Here is a 10,306-nt window from a genome sequence, read left to right as displayed (position 1 = left end):
CAACAATTCCAGAATATCCCTCATCACTAGGACCTTCATGCAGTCCTGCACATCGTCTGCTCTCCCCCTAAACCTAGACCCTCCCCCTGGGTCCCTTATATTCACAGTCAATTATCATCAAAATATTGCGTGTCTTCAACCTCTTTTCTGAATGTTTTCTTCACCTTTTTGCTCTAAAACCAGTTTCTCCCGTGAGGCTGTCTCTTCCCCGTAGCCCTTCTGAATGGTGGTGATTTTTTGACAGCTGCTGGGCTTGGAGGAGGTAGGTGACTTCCTTGCTCCTGTTGCCACTTCTCAACCATTCCTCTCTTCTTGAACTTTGCAGCTTGCACTGTCAGATCAAGTCACCACTTCTCCAAGGTATGAACTAGACATCTAGTTCATACCTCCTCTTGCCAACATCCCTTCCACACTTGACACCGTTAGCTAAAGACCGTCTCCTCCACTTTGTTCAGAATCTCATTATTAAACAGCACTGCTCGAGAAACCATCCCCATCTTCTTGCAACATCAGTTTTTTTCTCCCCTCTCTCTGAATCAAGCCATTGGCATATAAACATGTGAAAATTATGTTTAACATTTCTCATAAAAAAATTCTCCCTTGATACCACATGCCTTTTCAGATACTGGCCCATTTCTCTGCTCTCATTTCCAGGAAAAGTCCTTGATATATTGACTTCTGCTCCTCTTCCTTTCCTTTTATTCTCTCCCATTCCAAGTGGGTTCCTGTAGCCACTTCTCCACCAAAATAACTTTTGTTATAATCATCAATGACCTTCTCGTTGCCAAACTTTATGGCCAAATCAACGGCCTCATCATACTTATTAGCTGCTTTGGACACAGATGATCACTCTCTCCTTGAAACACTTTCTTTGCTTGGCTTCCCTTGGTTTTTGTCCTACTTTACAGGCAGCTCTTTTTCAGTTTTCTTTGTGGGATACTACTCATCTCCCTCATCTCTTTAAATGCCTCAGGGCTTAGCCCCTTCTTTACTTTATCTACATTCAATTCTTAGTTTATACCATCTGTCTATCAAGGCTTCTAAACATTTGTCAAGACCTCTGAACTCTACACTCATATATCCAATTGCTGACTATGTCATCTTTAATGTCTAATAGGCATTTCAAACTTAATGTGTCCAATCTCTGATTCCCATCAATCTTTTCTTCCTGCATTCTTTCTCATCATGTTGTTGTTGTCAGGTGCCGTCAAGTTGGTTCCAACTCATAGCAACACTATGTACAACAGAATGAAACACTGTCCAGTACTGCACCATTCTGACAACTGTTGTTATGCTTGAGCCCATTGTTGCAGCCACTGTGTCAATCCATCTCATTGAGGGTCTTCCTCTTTTTCACTGACCCTCTACTTTACCAAGCATGATGTCCTTCTCCAGGAAAGGATCCCTCCTGATAACATGTCTGTCTTAGGCTGGGTTCTCTAGGGAAGCAAAACCAGTAAAACATATGAATAGAGAAAGAGAGAGAGAGAGATTTATATTAAGGAAATGGCCCATGTGGTTTTTAGAGGCTGTAATGTCCCAAGTCTGTGGGGCAGGAAAGAAGCTTCTCCTGACTCACAAAGCCACAGGGGCTGGCAAACCCAATATCAGCAGGCCGGAAAGCAGGTCTGTTGTTTACAAGCTGTGAAAATCAATGAATCTTCAGATTGGAGAATCTCAACATTGGCAAGCAAGGCCACAGGTAAGCGGCTAGCTCAAGTCCCAAGAACTGGAAGTTCTATGAACAGGAGGCAGCTGCAGGATCTAGAGCAAGCAAAAGCCCTGGCAAGGAAAGCGGGAAGGACTAGGTGGTAGAGGGCAGAGAGATGAAAGCTGAGGGGGTGGTGAGCTACCACAGACCCTGCCCCCACCAGTACCACTCACTGCAGATCCCATCATGGGGGTGATCAAGTATCAAATTTCAACAGGAAAGTGATCACAGCATTATATGACTGCCAAAACACTGAGAATCATGGCCCAGCCAAGTTGACACATAGTCTTAACAATCAGTGTCCAAAGTATGAGACGTAGTCTCGCCATCCTTGCTTCTAAGGAGTATTCTGGCTGTACATCTTTCAAGACAGATTTGTTCATTCTTTTGGCAGTCCATCATATACTCAGTATTCTTCGCCAACACCACAATTCAAAGACATCGATTCTTCTTCTGTCTTCCTTATTCATTGTTCAGCTTTCACATGCATATGAGGCAATTGAAAACACCATTGCTTGGGTCAGGAGCACCTTAGTCTTCAAAGTGACAATGTCAAGTAGTATGCTCCCACCCCAAGAGGTAGGGCCATACTTGGTGCTTCCTCTGCCTAGAATGTTCTTATTTGCAGGTAGTCATAGTGTTCACTCCCTTATTTTCTTCAGATCACTGTCCAGTAGCTTTCCTGATATAAAATAGCAGCTCTCCCTGCCTCCCACCTTTGGCTCTCTCTATCCCCCTTACCGTGTGGTATTTTCCTCTTTAATACTTATCACCACTTAGCATGGTATTTATTTACTTAATGGCTGTTTTTCCACAAGGAGTTCTTTCCTAGGGTTAACTTGAGGTTTCAGGAAGTCCTTAGTAGGAAAGTAATCACATCCTTATTTTTACTAGCTTCTAACTGAAATTTAGCATTTCCTTCAATTATGAGTATAGAGCAAACCACATGATTTAGCTGTGCCTATGACTTGTTATCAGAAGTCACAGCTGTGTTTCCTATCACATTACAGTTGTTGACAATATCTTTGAAATGTCATTTATGCTCATCACTTTGAAATTACAGTAGTCATTAGGCTCACAGATAGATGGCATGTGGTCGAAGCCTGCCTGTCTAGAGATGCTCACAAGATGTGGCTGGGCAATTACTGAGTACCTCTATGTGTAGATATCATTTAGCCACCAAAGGTTTGTGTCCACCCAGAGGTGCCTTAGAAGAAAGGCCTGGTGACTTACTTCCGAAAAACCAACCACTGAAAACCCTACGGAGCACAGTTCCACTTTGACACTCACGGGGTTGCCGAGAGCTGGAATTGACTTGCCAGCAACTGGCACTGTTATAAAAGGAATCCATCGACTGAGCATCTACTCTGTTGCAGAATCTATGTTAGCTTAGATGAGTGTAAAGGTTTTTTTTCAACTCCAAAATCCAATGCTATAGAGTTGGACTTGGCCCAGATGTCAAAATTCTGATTATAGTTAAGGGGAGAATATAATGTTCACCTTCAAAGACAAACTCATTTTAAGATAAGAACGTAATATCTTTGTGCTCAGTTTCATACTGCTCTCCTCCTGAAAATCCCCTCTTTGAAGGAAAAACTGACCACAAAAGAGTCTCTTTAATTATGATGAACTGGAGAATGCCCTCCTCCCCCCATTCCAATTCATAAATTAAAGCACAGACATCAAGAGATAAATGTTTTGAGTTTGAAAAAACATGTTTGCCTTACGGTCTTAGGAATAGCCTTGTACTAGTCCAGGGCTTCTCACACAGGACTTTGAACTGGTTCTTCCTGGTTCAGTCGTGGTCAAGAAAGCAACACCAGATCAGAGCCAAATTTAAAAAAATTGGGAACCAGAACCATTAATCGGAACGGGATAAATTACGGGTCAAAACCCTGCTGGAAACCTAATCACCCTATTAGAAAACAAGGGCAGCATACTCCTTGCATAGCAAATAAATCTCTTGCCCGTCTGGTTCTGTGCAGAGTGGGAAACACCGGTGCCTTACTCAAAGATGGCGCAAAGGCCGTGCTGCTTTGAACGTCTGTCACTCTCCTCAGCCCTGGCAATAATCCGGTCTCATCCATCAAGCTCCTGTAAGGGCTGACTACACGTCTCCTGAGTTTCCCATTTCAGGGTTTCAACCTGTAATTTTTCCCACTCAGGTTCTGGTTCTGGATCACCCAAATTTAAAAAATTCGGGTCTCCTTCAGTTTCACTTCGTCAGCCATGACTGAACTGGTTCGAACTGGTTTGAAGCCTTGTTCTCATATTTTACTGCAGGTTAGAATCACCTGGTTGTTGGTGGTGGGTGCCTTCATGGCGATTTCAACTCATAGTGACCCCCTGTGTGGTCCGTGGGGTTTTGTAACCTTTTGGAAGCAGATTGCCAGACTGTCTTCCAGGGTTCCAACTGCTGACCTTCAGTTAGTAGCCGAGCACTTAACCGTTTGTACCACACAGGGCACTGTAGAGGATACATTAAAACAATGGTTGGTGGGTCCTATCCCTTGAGTCTGATTGAGTAGGTCTAGGATGGGGCCTAAGAATTTGTACTTCTAACAGTCTTCCAGGTGATATCAGTGCTGCTTTCTGGGGAGCACACGTTGAAACACTGAAAACAGGAAAACAATATTCACCCTCGTGGCACAGTGGTCAAGTGTTCGGTAGCTAACCAAAAGGTCGGCAGTTTGAATCCACCAGCCACTCCTTGGAAACCCAATGGGGCAGTTCTACACTGTCCTATAGGGTCATTATGAGTCGGAATTGACCTGATGGCAACGGGTTTGCCTTTTTTTTTTTTAATTGAAAGAATTATTTTGATAGTTTAGGGCACAGATTAGCAAACTATGGCTTCTGGGCCAAATTTGGCCTGTTGCCTGTTTTGGTGAAGTTTTATTGACATACAAACACATTCATTCATTTACGTATTATCTGTGGCTGCTTCTTGCTACAAGGGCAGACTTGAGTAGCTGTGGCAGAGTCAAACATGTTTACTCTGTGGCCCTTTACAGAAAAAAAAATTGTCCACGCTGGTTTAGACTGTGACTGGTCACATGAAATAACTAATCAATTAGGTTAAAGGATTCAGTTTTAAAACCAACATGACTCTTTAGATCTATTTAGCTGGGTTGATTTGAGCCTGGCGGTGAAAGAAAAGGCTCAAATGAAACTTAGCAGACCCGTTCAGAATTAGCAGCACCTCTTCTGCCCAGGAATCCACCACTTGGCAGGATTGGATTAATTTCAATAACCACCTAAGGCCAGATAGGACTCTGTTATTTACATCCTCGCCTCGTCCTGGCATCCATGCCCTTACCCTTCCTCAGGGCCTCCCATCTCTTTATTCACCGTAGGTGGCATACTCATTACAGGAATTGCATCCCTTGGAAATGACTGAAGACAATATTCCTGAAAAATCTTGCCACAAGTAAGGGCTTTTCTGAACACAGTGTTAAACCTTCAAATATAACCCTGTAAGGAGGTAATAGTGTTAGAAAGAAACAACACCTTAAAATATCTTAACAAGAAAGCGATCTAGCAATGATTCATACTTTGGGGATTTCCAAGTTGCTTTTTTCCCCCATGAAAGAAATGTGACATAGCATTCAGAAGCAGCATTTTCACTGTTTTAAGAACACCGAATCAAAGTGCCTTCTCTCCTTCAGGTCTCAAGAATTTTCAGATGATGTAACCAACTCCTGTGGCTAGTTTTCCTCTACTGAAAATCTCTGTCACCAGAGGAAGACTCTCCAGGCTCTCACCGCTCTACTACTCAGATAAGAAACTGGGAAGCACGTCATGCACTGAGAGAAAAAGTTACAGAAAAAAAAGTAGTTTTAAGCACTGTGGTTCATTTCAGCAAATGCAAGCAAGGTGCACAAATCAATTAACATGATAGCAACAGGACACTGTGGTAACACCAGCACCACTCCTGTCCTGTGCAGGCTTTCTAAAGCACTTCCCCATGCCAAAAAACACCCAAACCCATTGCCATCAAGTCGATTCTGACTCATAGCGACCCTACAGGACAGAGCAGAACTGCCTCATAAGAGTTTCCAAGGAGCACTTGGTGGATCCAAACAGCTGACCTTTTGGTTAACAGCTGTAGCACTTAACCACTATGCCACCGGCGTTTCCCACTTCCCCGTACACTCCATTATTTGATTTTCCCGATATCCAAAGAAGGTGGGCAGAGCAATTCCAAACAGATGAGAAGGACCCGGTCACCACAGAACTTCAGTTTCTTTATGATAGGACAAAATAATGGGAAAGGAGCTTTTCTAAAGAAAATTGTATTAAATCTGAGTAATATTTGATTAATAGATTCTGATATCTAATTATTAGCTTTCCTTGTTTAAGGTCAACTTAAAAAATATCTATATTTGCTTAAAAATTTTCAAGGGGAGTGAATTAATATTTATTGATTTTTTTTTTTTATTACTTCCAGACAGGGTGCTTGTTGCTGGTTGAACATTAACCAGTTTATCAAGTTGACTTAGACTCATGGTGACCCCACGTGTGACAGAACAGAACTGTGCACCACAGAGTTTTCTTTTTATCTTTTTTTTAAAATTGTGCTTTACATGAAGATTTACAGAGCAAATTATTTTCTCATTAAACATTTAATACATATATTGTTTTGTGACATTGATTGCCAACCCTGTGACACGTCAACACTCTCCCCTTCTCGACCTCAGGTTCTCCATTTCCATTCATCGAGATTTCCCGTCCCCTCCTGCTTTTTCATCGTTGTCCCTGGGCTTGTGTGCCCATTTAGTCTCATATACATGGCTGAGTGAGCTATGTATATTACTGTTTGTTTTATGTTCCTGTCTAACCTTTTCTGAAGGATGAACCTTAGGAGTGACTTTAGTACTGAGTTAAAAGTGTGTCTGGGAGCCATACTCTTAGGGTTTCTCCAGTCTCTGTCAGACCAGTAAGCCTGGTCTTTTTTTGTAAGTTTGAATTTTCTTCTACGTTTTTCTCCAGCTCTGTCCAGGACCCTATATTGTGATCCCTATCAGAACAGTCAGTGGTGGTAGCCGGGCACCATCTAGTTGCATTGGGCTCAGTCTGGTAGAGGCTGTGGTAGCTGTGGTCCATTATACCTTTGGACTAATCTTTCCCTTGTGTTTTTGGTTTTCTTCATTCTCCCTGGCTCCAGGTGGGGTGGGACCAGTAGAGTATTTTAGATGGTTGCTCACGAGCTTTTAAGGCCCCAGACACTACTCACCAAAGTAAGATGCAGAACATTTTCTTTATAAACTGTGTTATGTCAATTGAGCTAGATGTCCCCCAAAACCATAGTCCCCAGCCCTCAGCCCAGTAATCTGGTCCCTCAGGGACTTTGGATATGTCTATGAAGCTTCTCCCCCATGCATCTGTCAGTTTGTCGTACTGTGGGGCTTGCGTGTTGCTGTGGTGCTGTGTTGCTGGAGGCTATGCCACCAGTATTCAAATACCAGTAGGGTCACCCATGGTGGACAGGTTTCAGGTGAGCTTCCAGTGTAAGACAGACTAGGAAGAAGGACCCAGTGGTCTACTTCTAAAAAGAACTAGCCAGTGAAAACCTTATGAGTAGCAGCAGAACATTGTCTGATATAGTGCTGGAAGATGAGCCCCTCAGGTTGAAAGGCACTCAAAATATTACCGGGGAAGAGCTGCCTCCTCAGATTAGAGTCAGCCTAACGATGTAGATGGAGTCAAGCTTTTGGGACCTTCATTTGGTGATGTGGCATGACTCAAAATGAAAAGAAACAGCTGCAAATATTTATTAACAATAGGAACATGGAATGCACGATGTATGAATCTAGGAAAATTGGAAATCATCAAATATGAAATGGAACATACAAACATCGATATCCTAAGTGTTAGTGAGCTGAAATGCACTGGTACTGGCCATTTTGAATTGGACAATCATATGGTCTACTATGCTGGGAATGACACATTGAAGAAGAATGGCGTTGTCAAAAAGAACATTTCAAGATCTATCCTGAAGTACAACGCTGTCAGTGACAGGATAATATCCACATGCTTGCAAGGAAGACCAGTTAATATGACTATTATTCAAATTTACGCACCAACCACTAAAGCCAAAGGTGAATAAATTGAAGATTTTTACTAACTTCTGCAGTCTGAAACTGATCAAACATACAATCAAGATGCATTGATAATTACCGGTGATTGGAATGCAAAAGTTGGAGACAAAAAAGAAGGATTGGTAGTCAGAAAATATAGTCTTGGTGATAGAAATGATGCTGGAGATTGCGTGATAGAATTTTTCAAGACCAATGACTTCTTCATTGCGAATGCCTTTTTCACCAACATAAACAGCGGTTATACATGTGGACCTTACCAGATGGAATACATAGGACTCAAATCCACTACATCTGTGGAAAGAGATGTTGGAAAAGCTCAATATTATCAGTCAGAACAAGACCAGGGGCCGACTGTGGAACAGACCATCAATTGCTCATATGCAAGTTCAAGTTGAAACGGAAGAAAATTAGAACAAGTCCACAAGAGCCAAAGTATGACCTTGAGCATATCCTACCTGAATTTAGAGACCATCTCAAGAATAGATTTTATGCATTGAACACCAATGACCAGACAAGTTGTAGAATGATGTTAAGGACATTATACATGAAGAAAGCAAGAGGTCATTAAAAAGACAAGAAAGAAAGAAAAGACCAAAATGGATGTCAGAAGGGACTCTGAAACTTGCTCTTGAACATCAAGTAGCTAAAGCGAAAGGAAGAAATGATGAAGTAAAAGAGCTGAATGGAATATTTCAAAAGGCAGCTCAAGAAGACAAAATAAAGTATGATAATGACATGTGCAAAGTCCTGGAAATAGGACACCAAAAGGGCAGAACATGCTCGGCATTTTTCAAGCTCAAAGCACTGAAGAAAATATTCAAGCCTCCAGTTGCAATATTGACGGATTCTATGAGGAAAATATTAAACGACCCAGGAAGCATCCAAAGAAGATGGAAGGACTACACAGAGACACTATACCAAAAAGAATTGGTCGACTTCCAACCATTTCGGGAGGTAGCATATGATCAGGAACCGATGGCACTGAAGGAAGAAGTCCAAGCTACACTGAAGGCACTGGCAAAAAATAAGGCTCCAGGAATTGATGAAATACCAATTGAGATGTTTCAACAAATGGATGCAGCACTGAAGTGCTCACTTGTCTGTGCCAAGAATTTGGAAGATAGCTACCTGGCCAACTGACTGGAAGAGATCCATATTTATGCCTATTCTCAAGAAAGGTGATCAAACCGATTGTGAAGATTATCAAACAATATCATTAATATCACTTGCAAATAAAATTTTGCTGAAGATCATTGAAAAGTGGTGGCAACAGTATATCGACAAGGAATTGCCAGAAATTTAAGACAGATTCAGAAGAGGATGTGGAACCAGGGATATCATTCTGATGTCAGATGAATCCTGGCTGAAAGCAGAGAATACCAGAAGGATGTTTACCTGTGTTTTATTGACTACGCAAACGCATTGGACTACGTGGATCATAATAAATTAGGGATAACATTGCAAAGAATGGAAATTCCCGAACACTTAATTGTGCTCATGAGGAACCTGTACATACATCAAGAGGCAGTCATTTGAACAGAACAAGGGAATACTGTGAGGTTTAAAGTCAGGAAAGGTATGTGTCAGGATTGTATACTTTCATCATACCTACTCAATCTGTATGCTGAGCAAATACCCTGAGAAGCTGGACTGTATGAAGAAGAATGGGGCATCAAGATTGGAGGAAGACTTATTAACAATCTGTGTTATGTAGATAACACAACCTTGCTTGCTGAAAGTGAGGAGAACTTGAAGGACTTACTGATGAAGATCAAAGACCACAGCCTTCAGTATGGATTACACCTCAACACAGAGAAAACAAAAATCCTCACAACTGGACCAATAAGCAACATCATGATAAACAGAGAAAAGATTGAAGTTGTCAAGGATTTAATTTTACTTGGATCCACACTCAACACCCATGGAAGCAGCAGTCAAGGAATCAGAAGATGCATTGCATTGGGCAAATCTGCTGCAAAAGACCTCTTTACAGTGTTGAAAAGCAAAGACATCACCTTGAAGACTAAAGTGAGCCTGACCCAAGCCATGATGTTTTTAATTGCCTCATATACATTCAAAAGCTGGACAATGAATAAGGAAGACTGAAGAATTGATGCCTTTGAATTGTGGTGTTGGCGAAGAATATTTGGTATACTATGGATTGCCAAAAGAACAAAAAAATCTGTCTTGGAAGAAGTACAATCAGAAATCTTCCTAGAGACAAGGATGGTGAGACTGCATCTCACATACTTTGGACATGTTTAGAGGGATCAGTTCCTGGAGAAGGACATCATACTAGGTAAAGTAGAGGGCCAGTAAAAAATAAGGAAAACCCAACAAGATGGACTGACACAGTGGCTGCGACAATGGGTTCAAGCATAAGAGGGATTGTGAGCATGGCACAGGACCGGGAAGTGTTTTGTTCTGTTGTACATACAGTCACTATGAATCGGAACCAACTTGACGGAACCTAACAACAACAACATGAAGCTTC

Source organism: Loxodonta africana, chromosome 22 (genome assembly GCF_030014295.1).
Source record: "Loxodonta africana isolate mLoxAfr1 chromosome 22, mLoxAfr1.hap2, whole genome shotgun sequence".
Lineage (NCBI taxonomy): Eukaryota > Metazoa > Chordata > Mammalia > Proboscidea > Elephantidae > Loxodonta > Loxodonta africana.
This window is presented reverse-complemented; position numbering follows the sequence as displayed.